This window comes from Sphaeramia orbicularis, chromosome 2 (assembly GCF_902148855.1).
Source record: "Sphaeramia orbicularis chromosome 2, fSphaOr1.1, whole genome shotgun sequence".
NCBI classification, from domain to species: domain Eukaryota; kingdom Metazoa; phylum Chordata; class Actinopteri; order Kurtiformes; family Apogonidae; genus Sphaeramia; species Sphaeramia orbicularis.
Genome location: NC_043958.1, coordinates 13268176 through 13279280, shown reverse-complemented (window position 1 = coordinate 13279280; position 11105 = coordinate 13268176). Strand labels below are relative to the sequence as shown.

Genomic DNA, 11105 nt, shown 5'->3' with positions numbered 1-11105 from the left:
TTAGTTTCGGTTACGTCACGTGGTTTCCTTCTCTAACTTCCTATTGGCTGCTCCTTAATTGACGGCTCCTAGGTGTCGCGAATCTATTAAGTTGATGGAAAACTAAAGTTAGACCTCATTAAAGTAGCGTGCTCAGTTAATGTATTTCTTTCGTTTATACTTAATATTTTCTTGGAGAAATACTTTAAATAGGCAAACAAAGTTGAGCCAAAGAAAGTCCACCGTTGAACCTAGCTTGACCCTCTGCACAGAGCTTCCACTTCCGGTCAGCAGAATTAATGCAACACAACTGGTGAGTAACATGCACGGTTAATACCATATCATTTACTACACATTTGGGACTGGTTATTATTCAAGTGTAGCTTAGTTTGGATTTGAATAGAAGTGAACTTGCGTTAAGCGTAGTGACGCAGGTGGGCCGCATCCAACTGGCCTAAAAAAAAAAACAAAAAAACAGATGCGCACTCACTGTGAAATGAAGTCTACAAAATTAATGCGACCAACTGGTGAGTTACATGCACATTTATTACCATATTGTTTACAAACCATTTGTTAGTGAGTGTTTTTTAAGTGTACTTTTTAGTTTGGGTGTGTGCTAATTAAAGCTAACTTCAGTTAAGTGTAGTGACGCAGGTGTTCTGCGTCCAGTTAGCTAAAAAAAAAAAAGTGGCGCAAATTAATCATTTTAGTTTTTTATTTGCTAATGTAATTAGTAAAATGTTAAAGATGAAAACGTCCAGATATTTTATAGTGGTCAGAGGTGTAGGTTTGTGCACTTTAATTACAAGGTTATGTGCAGGGTGCGATCTGATGGGGGGGGGGGGGGGGGGTCAACTGGCATTAACGTTCAACTGAACCGAACTGTCGGCAGGCTCAGAATTCGCGAACGTACCCATGAGCTGGGGCACCGAAAAGGGGGATGACAAACACATGGAGCCCAGCATTTGTGTGTCCAGTGGATCCAGGTCAGAAGTTGTGGAAATGTCCTGTATGATCTGCTGTAGAACAGAGGAACAGACCCGGGAGTTGGACGGTGAAAGTATGTAGTTTCACTTTGGTTTCACGCCAGCGTTAGTTATGTGAGTTGTGGACCACAAGATTAATTTAATCCAAATTGGAGGAAATCATGTGAAGCTTGTGGTAGTGGAAGAAGCAAGTGGCATCGGTGACGGAAGTGTGTGTTTGGTATGAGCAGGCCATGTGCAGAGGTTCTGCAGCAGTCTGCTGCCCTCCAGTGGACAGTACAGCTCACAGCATCTACAAGCAGCTGGCATGAGAACCGGAGCCGGTAACTCTGTAACTGATTCATTAATACGAAGCAATTTTGATGAATGATTTTTATTTTGTTTTATGCCCCCTATTTAATTTATTTTCAAATTCTGAGTGCTATGGTAACAGGGCATGTACATATGGATTCGAATGGTGTCATGTTCCCTTGTGTTGTATCAGCACCGTTATATCCACTTCCGGGTTTTTCAGGCTTCGTAGCCTCGTTGGCGCAGTAGGCAGCGCGTCAGTCTCATAATCTGAAGGTCGTGAGTTCGAGCCTCACACGGGGCATGTGTTTTGCTGTTTATTCAGTCCTAAATTTACTTTTTTCCCCCAGACGTTTTTACCTTTAAATTGCGAAAGTCATTTGCCGCTTGTACTTCATGTATTATTTGCGTATGTGCATATGTGACAAAGACTTGTTATCCATGTAAAGAGTCGTCTCAGGATTCATTTGAAGTAATGATATAGGTTGATGTGAGAAATAGTATTTTAGCATAATTTTCATGTATTGTGTTGGAGAGGTTATATTTCAGTACATAATATCCAGTCAGGTTCTCATTGAACAAGCCCGGCTAGCTCAGTCGGTAGAGCATGAGACTCTTAATCTCAGGGTCGTGGGTTCGAGCCCCACGTTGGGCGGTTAATTTTTTTTAAATTATTATTTATTTATTTATTCTGGACAGTGAAATACTATTGCAACAATTTTCTGGGAGAAAATTGTCAGACAAATACATTTGTGCATGGCAGTAATGTTAAATACACTATTAGTTTTTGAGGTATCAATACATTAACACTGTATTTTGGAAAAGTTAGTGTTGTAGTGGATAAGTATGGCTGCCGCTGTCTTAACCTTTCCCCACTTTATATTGTTCACTTAATTTTAGAAGAAAATTCAAGGTGTTAGCCTATGTTTTGGTAAAAATGTCTGAGGACTGTTGATGCTTGTGACTTATAAGTTTTTTTTCTGCTTTTTACTGTATGTTGTTAATGTTCCAGTGAACTTTAGTACAAATTGCTCATTGGGGAACGGCGTGTGTCTGTGTTGTTCCTCCGCTGTCAATGGGATGATGTCATCATATGAGTTGTCGACTCCACTTCGACTTTGTTGACAAATAAGTTGATCTGAAAAAACACAGAGTATACCCACATCCAGGGTATACCTTGCCTTTATTTTTTGGCAGCTGGGATAAAACCTGGCAACCCCCATGATTGTTTGAGTGCTCTGGAATGTTGTGTCTGATAACGCTTTTCCTTCCTGGTAGAAATTCTGGTCATGTGAGCATTGGTGGTTCAGTGGTAGAATTCTCGCCTGCCACGCGGGAGGCCCGGGTTCGATTCCCGGCCAATGCAACACCTTTTTTTTTCCCATATTGGCTATGAATTTATCACACGTTTCTATGAGGGGCCGTATGGGACATTATTCAGAATTACCATTCACACTTGGGATGCAAATTATCGATTAATTCATTAATCATTAGTTGGTTGACCTTATCGATCGAGTAACGATTAATTGATAAGCGGCAATTTTCCTGAGAACCTGAATTTCTTTTTCAATACGGTCTATAAGAATAAAAGCTAAATATTGTTTATGTCCTTCATGAAAAAAGCATGTCATATTCCTTAACGATTGATTTATTGAACCATTGGATACAGTCAGTGTGTCCTGTGGAATTCATCTGTTGATGTTGGGGGGTAATGGGGGGGTGCACGCGCATGCATTTCACTGGTGGGTGGGTGCATGTGCGTGGGTTTCGTTGCTTTAAAGTTACATATAGACAGGTCACGTTATATAAGCTAATATTTAGCACTAGTACTAGTAGCTAACGTAAGCTACAGATGCTAGCCTACACTAAACTGTATTCATCATTTGAGATCCAACTTCAGCCATCTTCTCTTCTTTTTGTCGGAGGAAAGTGGAAATTAGTGTTTTATGTACATCATTTCTGTTGTTGCAACATGGGACACAGCACTACACCATTTTACAACGTTTTGAATATTCCGCGATTGGACACTGAAGTCCAGCAACCGACTTCTACAACACAGTTAGTCAGTCGGACCCGTAGACAACCACCTAGCAACATCCAGGCATATCTGCAGATTAAGGTAGAAGGAGATCCCTGGGGTGCTCCGGAGCTGTGCCAGCTTGATGTGAGGTAAAAAGCCTTGTTAGGTGGTTGTCTATGGGTCTGACCAACTGTGTCAAAGTAGTGGAATGCTGGCCGTCTGTAGACCTATTTGCCAGAGCTGTCAGTATCGCTGCTTCAAGTGAAATGCCTTCCTGTTCAACTGAGATGCCTTCTTGTTCAAGTGAAATGCCTTCCTGTTCAAGTGAAAAATATATGTTTGAGAAAGTGTTTCACACGTGTGTGTGAATGCATTTCATATGTGTGTGTGTGCGTTTTTATATGTGTGTGAATGCATTTCACGTGTGTGTATGTGTTTTCACGTGTGTGCATTTTCACGTGTGTGAGTTCTCACGTGTGTGTGTGTGGGCATTTTCACGTGTGTGTGTGCATTTTCACGTGTGTGTGTGTGTGGGCATTTTCACGTGTGTGTGAATGCATTTCACGTGTGTGTGTGTGCATTTTCACGTTTGTGTGAATACATTTCACGTGTGTGTGTGCGTTTTCACAAATGTTTGTGAGTGTATGTGTGCATTTTTACATGTGCGTGTGAGTGCATTCAACATGCGTGCGTGAATGCTACTTCTGAATTATGTCTCATACGGCCCCTCATATGTTTTGTTTAAAAATGGTGTATATGTCACTCCAGCCCTGGCCCTTCTTCAACGGGGCGTCTGTATTGCCTATTCAGTATAGTTTATTGTTGAGGTGATCACCCAGGTACTTAATTTTGGCCACAGTCTCAATCTCTAAGCGCTGGATGTTCACTGGCATGCATTGTGGGGGAGACCTGCGGAAGTCAGTCACAATCTCTGTAATCTTACTGGCGTTTAGGAGCACGTGGTTTCAGTGTTATGGGTGAATGAAGTTTACATGGGAGCATTGGTGGTTCAGTGGTAGAATTCTCGCCTGCCACGCGGGAGGCCCGGGTTCGATTCCCGGCCAATGCAACAGTCCTTTTCATCTTCGTCATAATCTTTACTTTTTGGAAGATAAAATTAACAAATGTTTTCTTTCAATATGAAAAAATGTAAGAAGTATGGCGTCAGGATGAGGCCAGATTATAAACGTACAGGAAATATTGTAAGCACAAGTGAAGTTTTGTAAATCAAAAATATATTTTCCTTTTTCAAAAATGCACCTACCAGGGCTGTACATTGGAGGTTCAGGGAATGAGTGAGCTGGGGCAGGCCGAACCCCCAGCTGTGAAGCCTTCAGTGGCTCACCACCTCCACCCCAAATGAAAATCACTCCCAGGGTCCCCTAGCATTTCTTTGCCCAGTAAGTGGGATCGCCTCACCGCATCAATTTACCAGAGAATGTACAAGTACAGTCAGTGTGCTTCATCAACGCTGTCACACTGCTGTATGCATACCAGGCTGAGATACTGGAGGAGATGGGTCGTCTGCTGGATTATCAGGCTCCGAACCCCATGCTCTGGGATGAGATACATGTGGTGAATAACCTTCTCCAATGCTCCTCGGGGAGCAGTTCAGGATTGTGGCCATGTTATGGCATAAGTATGAATAACCCTCTGTTTTGTATGTGCAGTTCTATCAGGAAATATATGTTTGGTTCACAAATTTGGGCTTACAATACTTCTCTTACATTTGCAATATTATCTGACCTCATCTTGATGTCACAAAGAAGCTTTATCATTTATATATATTTTTTCTTTTCTTTTTTTTTTTTTTTTTTTTTTTTTTTTTGCTGTTGCTAAATGGTAAGGTCTGTCTTTCTTTTTTCTATCAATTTCTTTCTTATTTCAGGCCTCGTTGGCGCAGTAGGCAGCGCGTCAGTCTCATAATCTGAAGGTCGTGAGTTCGAGCCTCACACGGGGCAAATAGTTTTCTTAGAATCAAGTTAATTAATAAAAAAATCATATCTTATCAGTTCACCACTGGACCACAGTAGGGGAGTTTGTGTTGCTTCCAGAAGGTCTTTGTTGGAGCCGTGTGGGCCCAACGCACATTCTCTGAGGATATGTTCCATTGTTTGGGTACATTTGTGTGTAACTGTCTGCTGATCAGGCAGTATAGCTTCTCCACTGCTAACTTAGCATTAGCTTGCTGTGGTATGTAAGGGGAGTATGTGTAAGGGGGGAGGGAAAAAAAAAAGTTATGTGTACTCCCCGTCGGGGAATCGAACCCCGGTCTCCCGCGTGACAGGCGGGGATACTCACCACTATACTAACGAGGAGATAGGAGTACTTGCCTTGAGCTGTGTTTTTAAAGACACCACACTGTAGCCAGTACAACACAGAGTTTCACAGAGTTCAAGGGAAGATAGAATTTTTCATGAATATGAATGTGCATAAATAGCACAAAAGTGCATAGTGGAAATAGGTTTATGTCCAGAAGCAGGTGCGTTTAATGGAATGTTGCATAAAAGATTTCCTGTATCTGTTTCTGAACAGCTTTTGTATTTCAGTAATAGAAGACCGTCAGGTCAGCATTGTCATGTTAAGGGTGCTGTTGTCTTCAGGGGTGGAGGAGGAGAGATGCTGCATGAGAGTGAGGGGGGAGGGGATGAAGTATGTGGAATAGTATGGGTGTGTAGGAGTCGGGGGCTTGGGGGGTGGAAGTAGATAGGCTCATAAATTAAAATAACAAAATGTTTTCTGGCAAACCTTTGGCAAAGTAAAGAGAAACTGTGAGATGGTTCATGTTGCACGGGAGAAAAAAAAGGTATGTGTACTCCCCGTCGGGGAATCGAACCCCGGTCTCCCGCGTGACAGGCGGGGATACTCACCACTATACTAACGAGGAGATGAGAATGGTTTCCTTTAGCTGTCATTTTGAAGACACCACACTGTAGCCAGTACGACACAGGGTTTCACAGCGTTCAAGGTAATTTTTTGGGGAAGTGAAATAGAATGCTGCGGGAAAGATTTCCTTTATTTGTTTCTGAACAGCATTTATGTTTGTGTTTTATGTTGTCCTACGCTGAACTGGTGACATGTCTAGGGTATACCCTGCTTTGTCCTTTAGTAGTTGGGATAAGCCCAAGCAACCTCAATGTACCTCTCACAGACTTGCCCGTTCAAGAAGTGAATGTATGTATGGTATGTTGTGACTAATACCATTTTTGTTTCGGCTGGCAATAATGGTTAGCATGTGAGCATTGGTGGTTCAGTGGTAGAATTCTCGCCTGCCACGCGGGAGGCCCGGGTTCGATTCCCGGCCAATGCAACACTCCTTTTCATCTTTGTCATAATCTTTACTTTTTGGAAAATAATTTAAGAAATCTATTCTTCAATATTTGAACCAATTTCAGCTGCAAATCTGCAGCAACTATAAACTAATAATAAACACTTCCCCTGTATGATAGTACTTAAAATTAATTCCATTAATTTGCACACTTTGTTAGTTCTGACCGTTTCTGCCATAGTAGCACAAAAACGTGTGTTTTTCTTTTGTTTTGCTTTTAACCATTGTTATTGCTCCATAAATAATCAGGAAGTTGTGATGTCTTTCTTTCAATAAGAATGCCCATAGACTTAGTGTTAGTGTTTTACTTAGTGACAAGGGGTCATTTATTTTTAATTAAGGCAAATTATAATAACAGAATTTTTCTGACAGACTTGTTGCAAACTGCAAAAATGTTAATGTTGAAGGGCCAAGAAGAAAAAAAAAAAAAGGTGTATACACTCCCCGTCGGGGAATCGAACCCCGGTCTCCCGCGTGACAGGCGGGGATACTCACCACTATACTAACGAGGAGATGTTGTTAGTTAGGATCACATCTCTTTTTATTGATAACATAGCTAGCTAGACCAACACAAAGTTTCTGCTGATACTATTTTAGTCTGTTTGGAGCAACAACTCTTTTAACCATAGCCTGTGTAGTGACTTCAGTCCCTCTGTTCTGCAACAAGCCTTGCCTGTTCTTCATCTCCAACATTGCTATCCTCTTACTCTTTGGTTCTTATTGTCATCCACAACCATTGCATCAGTGTCAATGGAGTGAGATGGGTGCGGCCAGTCTGCATGGCCTCAGGCACATCACTTGTAGTGACAGCTGGGACAGGCTGTGACAATACCAGGGTGGAAAATAGTCAGTTTTCCACCAAAATACCAGAAACTTTTATTACCAAGAACTTATGTACCGAGGTAAAACAAGTCCTGGTAATCTGTGTCCCTCGCATTTCCACCTCAACCCAAAGTTCCAGGCAATTTATTTAAATCAGGCTGATATTGTATGGGAATGCACTACACCTCCAGCCCAGTAGGTGGCAGTAAGAAGAAGAAGCTGAAGGCTCAAAAAGGATAATGACACTGTAAACGGTGACCGACAAGCAGGCATTATTGTTTGTGTGACACAATACGCCCAGGATGGAGGACGCCCAGTTGTTCTCATTCTTTTACATGAGAGTGGACTGAGTGACTAACTTAACCTAGGTGCTATGAGAGTAGAACCAGTGATTCCCCCCAGTGCATTATAGGCCTGGGGGGCCGCCAGGCCTTGTTGTGCGTCGTGTGTGTCTGTGGAAAGATAATTTTTAATGAACTACAGTTGTACAAACAGTCAAGAGTTGGTCATAGAGATGAAGAAAAGTTATATAATACTCAAACACTCAAAATACTCATTTTGCATTTTTAATGAGGCTTTTATTTTGAAAAAACATGCTCTGTGTGTGTGTGTGTGTGTGTGTGTGTGTGTGTGTGTGTGTGAGAGAGAGAGAGAGACAGAATCCGTTGGAGTGACTTAAAATTGTGTGAATAGTTGAGTGTAAAACTCGCACTTTACCACATTTAAGGCTTTTATTTTGAAAAACCCTATTGTGTGTGTCTGTTAGAAACAATTTTTAATGAACTAAAATTGTACAAATAATTGAGTGGTTGGTCATAAAAATGAAGAAAAGTTATGTAATACTCATTATTTTAGATATTAATGAGGCTTTTATTTTGAAAAACCCTACTAAATGTGTGTGTATGTGAGAGAGACACAATCTATTTGAGTGACTTGAAATTATGCAGACATTTGAGCATAAAATTCATAATTTACCACATTCAAGGCTTTTATTTTGAAAAACCCTGTATTGTGTGTAAGTGTACCATTCACATTTTTATCATGCCCTCATTTTTATTCTAGTTTTTTGTATATATTAATTTCTACATACGTACATATATATTTATTATTGAATTTTTTTTATTTTTTCCGCATTGTTAAAATGTTCTTGAGTGGAAACTTTGACAGTAAAGTTGTTTTGCTTGTTTTTTTAGGTGAGGGAAAAGTCAAAAAAGTAATCTCACTGTCAAAGCACGGGGATATAGCACCATCTAGTGGTATGTGTGTGTCAGCACATGATTCCGTAGAGCTGGATTAGACAAACATTTTGCCATTGGTTTCATGTCTCTACAACATTCCTACTGGAATTTTGTGTGCCTTTTTCATTGAAAGGCAAATTGCTAACTTCCTGTTGGCGTTAGCTTATGAGTATCAGCATATATTTGTCGGCTCGATGAGAAATTTTTTAATGTCAGTATGACACTCCCTACTGGCCACTAGGGGCCAAGATAACAAACTTTGTAACCTCGTGATAACGACTTAATTAATTCGTTATCTCGAGATAACAAAGATCGTTTTCTCGTGATAACGAGATAATTAAGTCGTTATCACGAGATAACGACCATAAAATTATGTATTAGCCATGGCCGTTCTCGGCTTCCGTACAAATCATCAATCTACAAATCTGATAAACAAGACTTTGTCCCTGTTCTCTTCTGAAAGAACATGAGATGGTTGAATTCGTTGGTTGGTCAATCATGGGAAAACTTAAGCAACACTGCCATCTACTGCTCATCATCATTATCATCATCATCACTAAAAGTTAGATGTTTACATTTTAAGGCTGTAGAAGCCTATTACATTTTTCAGTTTTTTTCCTCATATTAAATTGTATTTATTAGTACATATAAGGTATTACAGTGTGTTTTCTGCTTAAGTTATTGTCTGATATGATTTGTACGGAAGCCGAGAACGGCCATGGCTAATACATAATTTTATGGTCGTTATCTCGTGATAACGACGTAATTAACTCATTATCTGGAGATAACAAAGCTCGTTTTCTCGTGATAACGACTTAATTATCTCGTTATCACGAGAAAACGTTCTTTGTTATCTCGAGATAACGAATTAAGTTGTTATCACGAGGTAACACACTTTGTTATCTCGAGATAACGAGATAATTTATTCGTCGTTAAGTCGTTATCACGAGATAATACACTTGTTATCTCGAGTTAACGACGAATAAGTTATCTCGTTATCTCGAGATAACAAAGTGTGTTACCTCGTGATAACGACTTAATCAATTCGTTATCACGAGATAACAAGCTCGTTTTCTCGTGATAACTACTTAATTATCTCGTTATCACGAGAAAACGATCTTGTTATCTCGAGATAACGATTTAATTAAGTCGTTATCACGAGGTAACAAAGTTTGTTATCTCGAGATAACGAGATAATCAAGTCGTTATCACGAGAAAACGAGCTTGTTATCTCGAGATAACGAATTAATTAAGTCGTTATCACGAGATAATGACCAAAAAATTATGTGTAAAACCATGGCCGTTCTCGGCTTCCGTATCTTTGGATCTGTCTCTTATTTGTATTTTTACTGGAGATTTTGTCATTTTACGTTGATAATTTTTATGAACAGTGATTAAAGGTAAGTGATCGCTTATATCTGTTATCAAGATCCCACTTGTAACGTTTCCCTCTATTATATTAGTGAAAATATTATCAATGACAGTTGCACTTAGAACTGTGATTCCTGTAGGTTTGAATATCGTTGGGTACAGATTTAGAGTGTACATTGAATTTAGAAAATCATCAGTTCTGTTTAATCCATTTTGGGTTTCTGTGTCAATTTTGAAATCTCCACATAGAAAAATTGTTTTATTCGGGCTTTTGTCAAATAACTCCATTATTTTGTCTGAGAAATTCTCTATTCAGGACCCAGGTGTTCTATAGATGCAGCTGGTCAATATATATATATATATATATATATATATATATATATATATATATATATATATATATATATATTTTTTTTTTTTTTTTTTTTTTTTTTTTTTTTTTGCATTTATAATTTCCACAGTGACAATTTCCATAATGTTTTCGACAACTGTTGTCATATTAGCAATAATTTTACATTTCAGGGTTGACTGAATGTGAAGTGCTACCCCACCCCCCTGTTTGTTCCTCCTGCTTGCACAGAATAGTTCATAACCCTCTATTTGATGTTCATCTGAATATCCCTCTTTTAGCCATGTTTCAGATACTGCAATTACAGTAAATTTGTTTTGAGGTTGTTTAAGGTAGTCTGTAATTTTTTGATAGGTTAAGGTTTATGCTTGTAGCATTAATATGGATTATAGATAGTGTCCCAGCCATGTTAATATTATTATTAAATTGTTCTTCAGTATAATATTCACATTTATTATTACTAGCTTGCAGTAAGTTATCAGTTATACCATTTTTTAGTTCATGTATCTTATTTTCTGTATCTTTGTCTAGGATATTGTGTAAGTCTATTATTTCAGAGCCCATTTAGTGTTTTTATATCTACACACACATAGCACTGTCTTTTTGGATTCAGGTTCATCAGTCCTGCTTCTTTAACCTCCTTTGTACTTGTCTAATTCTTCTGGGTTTTTTATGATTTTAGCCTGTGGCCCTTCCTGTGTTCCCAGATTTACTTGGTAGT

At 39.3% G+C, this 11105-nt stretch overlaps 9 non-coding genes across 9 annotated transcripts; 6 read left to right on the top strand and 3 right to left on the bottom strand.

Annotated features, from left to right (window-relative positions):
* Positions 1-1487: 1487 nt before the first annotated feature.
* trnam-cau (transfer RNA methionine (anticodon CAU)) lies at positions 1488-1560 on the top strand. The gene has a single exon. It is a non-coding gene; the product is annotated as a tRNA-Met (tRNA).
* A 278-nt stretch (positions 1561-1838) lies between these two features.
* On the top strand, positions 1839-1911 carry trnak-cuu (transfer RNA lysine (anticodon CUU)). The gene has a single exon. It is a non-coding gene; the product is annotated as a tRNA-Lys (tRNA).
* Positions 1912-2551: 640 nt separating this feature from the next.
* Positions 2552-2622, top strand: trnag-gcc (transfer RNA glycine (anticodon GCC)). The gene has a single exon. It is a non-coding gene; the product is annotated as a tRNA-Gly (tRNA).
* A 1652-nt stretch (positions 2623-4274) lies between these two features.
* On the top strand, positions 4275-4345 carry trnag-gcc (transfer RNA glycine (anticodon GCC)). The gene has a single exon. It is a non-coding gene; the product is annotated as a tRNA-Gly (tRNA).
* An 819-nt stretch (positions 4346-5164) lies between these two features.
* Positions 5165-5237, top strand: trnam-cau (transfer RNA methionine (anticodon CAU)). The gene has a single exon. It is a non-coding gene; the product is annotated as a tRNA-Met (tRNA).
* Positions 5238-5522: 285 nt separating this feature from the next.
* trnad-guc (transfer RNA aspartic acid (anticodon GUC)) lies at positions 5523-5594 on the bottom strand. The gene has a single exon. It is a non-coding gene; the product is annotated as a tRNA-Asp (tRNA).
* Positions 5595-6091: 497 nt separating this feature from the next.
* trnad-guc (transfer RNA aspartic acid (anticodon GUC)) lies at positions 6092-6163 on the bottom strand. Its single transcript has one exon. It is a non-coding gene; the product is annotated as a tRNA-Asp (tRNA).
* A 352-nt stretch (positions 6164-6515) lies between these two features.
* Positions 6516-6586, top strand: trnag-gcc (transfer RNA glycine (anticodon GCC)). The gene has a single exon. It is a non-coding gene; the product is annotated as a tRNA-Gly (tRNA).
* A 458-nt stretch (positions 6587-7044) lies between these two features.
* trnad-guc (transfer RNA aspartic acid (anticodon GUC)) lies at positions 7045-7116 on the bottom strand. The gene has a single exon. It is a non-coding gene; the product is annotated as a tRNA-Asp (tRNA).
* Between the last annotated feature and the right edge of the window lie 3989 nt (positions 7117-11105).